The sequence below is a fragment of the Gavialis gangeticus genome, unplaced genomic scaffold (assembly GCF_001723915.1).
Source record: "Gavialis gangeticus isolate Ggan-Ray unplaced genomic scaffold, GavGan_comp1, whole genome shotgun sequence".
NCBI classification, from domain to species: domain Eukaryota; kingdom Metazoa; phylum Chordata; order Crocodylia; family Gavialidae; genus Gavialis; species Gavialis gangeticus.
In genome coordinates, this window is record NW_017728995.1 from 46,082,209 (window position 1) to 46,084,721 (window position 2,513).

A 2,513-nucleotide genomic window follows, 5' to 3' on the forward strand; every position below is an offset into this window, starting at 1 on the left:
CCTGTTACAAACTGGTCAGAGGGGACCAGCAGGCATCGGGTGAGTCCCTGTTCCCCCAAGCACTACCAGGAGTGACAAGAAATAACGGTCATAAGCTGGCAGAGGGTAGATTTAGGCTAGATATCAGGAGGTGCTACTTCACTGTCAGGGTGGCTAGGATCCGGAACCAACTTCCAAGAGAAAAGTGGTGCTGGCTCCTACCCTGGGGGTCTTTAAGAGGAGGCTGGATGAACACCTCACCGGCGTCATTTGACCCCCGTACTCTTTCCTACCGTGGCAGGGGGTCAGACTTGATGAACTGCTCAGGTCCCTTCTGCCCTTACCAACTATGAAACTATAAAATTATGAACAGCATGAGTGTGAAAGTTAAACTAATTCACAGTAAAGAAACCTTTTGTTTGATGCATGGGTGACTGGTGCCTCCAAGGTCTGGGGCTGCACCAATCCGCTGACTGCCGACTCAGGAAGTGCTGGCAGCAAAACCAGAAGTGCCAGCACTCCCAATCTCACAGGGGGCATGGGCCAGTGCTTCTCTCAGTGCCCCCACCCCCCAGCTGGCAAGGGCTAATCTCAGGGGGGGGGGGCACATACCCCCTCGTGCCCTCCCTATGCATTGCCTATGGTTTGATGGGCACCCCAGCAGCTGGACAATGGAAACTACAAATCATATCTGCTTCACTTTTTTTTTAAAAATGCAAGGGTAGCCTTGGGTGTCCAGCTGGGCCATGTGGAAGCTTTGCTCATGGCCAATGCTAAATACCCCATAGACTGCAAGCGCATGAAAATGTTTAGCAACCCTGCCAGAAGCCAGGTCAGTAAATCGGGAGAATCCATTTTTGGGACAGCTGTCCAAGCTAGTCATCACCAGGTTCATAGCTAATTGAAGCCTTTAGCAGGAGCTAAGAACCCTTTCAACTTCAAATACTGTTGCCGTCTACATTGATGAAGAACAAACCCTGACAAAACCACTACAACCAGTTTTTGAGAATGGAACTGCATGAATTCATGCACCTGGTGCAGACAACTGGTAAACAGATGAAAGACCACAAGGAGTTTGCCTGGAAGTACACCTTGCTTGCCTTTGACCTGTTTCCTGACCAGAAATGTGCTTATTATTATTTACTGATTAAAACCAGGAACTGGAGAGCAGAAACGTACTTTGTCAGGGCTCTACCCACCACATTTAACATGATCATGTACAGGGTCTTTGATAGCATCATAGAAATGAATCAAGAGAAGAAACATCCTCTTTGACTACATGTGAAGACTGACATCAAGCAGCTTTCAAGGGTTTTAAGCTGCAAACCCTCACAACAAAGAAACTTCCTTAGATGTCTTTCTGTGTGATTGGCTCCCTAAGACTTGGGTGTCTTGAAAACCCCTGAACTTGGTAGTCAACATGAACCCACATAATCAACCTGGAGAACACTGGCTAACAGTTTACCTGGAGGATCGGAACCAGAGAGCTTTTTGGGTCCTACAGCCACCCCCAAGCAGCGCTCTTTCTTCAAAGTATTATGTTCTTCTTAAACAAGAATGCTACTGGCACCGCTTTTCAAATGGAAGTGTTACAAGATCCCCGCTCTGTCACCTGCAGATACCACTATGTGTTTTTTCTACACCACTGAGGGACTATTATTTGAACACATTTTAAAATTGTATTCTAACAATTTTGTACAGAATTGTGATACAGTTTGTAAAAAGTAAATATTAAAAACTTTCCATGTGGCTGGACACTCAAAACATGCATCAACATACCCAGACATGCATTTCTTGCTATGACTTTCACAAATGCATTGTCTAAATAAAGCACCCTGGTTTTTGTTTTAAAAAAAATCTTTGTACATGCATTCTCCTCTTACCCCATTTCACTTAATAAATAAACAAAAATCATTGTAGACAAAAATTTGAAGTGGTATGGAATAGTTTATTTCAAGTGTAAAACTTTATACAGCGAGCCATCTACTTTTAGAGAGAATTTTTCATTTCTTAGGTAGCAAGGCTGTTTCTTGGTTTGCAATAGATGCACTGCCCACAACAGAAAACAGCATGTTCAGCTTGGCCGTGTCTTTCATAAAAACATCCTGTTTAGGCATGCACTTACTTGATTTGGCACAAGTCTGAAGGGCTTCTGCCACTGCACACACCACTGAGGGAGGCAAGGTGGGGAATACGCACCCCAGATCTGTGCAGGGTGAGGGCAGGCTGCTGCTGCAGGCTGGGGCCAGCGGGGCAGGTTGGGCTGGGGCTGAACTTGGGCCAGGTGGCAGCAGGAGGGGGAACTATGGGGGACCCTGTAGCCCCCCTAGCCCCAAGCCCACAGCAACAGCCTGCCCTCACCCCACACACAGATCCAGGGGGGCACAAGCCCCCCATCCCTCTCCCAGAGTACATGCAGCAGTAGGAGCTGCCCCCCTCCCCATACCTCCTGGATGAGCCATTCTTAGCTATGCCCTGCACCCCACCTCAGCTGGGCAGCACCTGACCCTGCCCCACTCCCCCACCCCACGGTC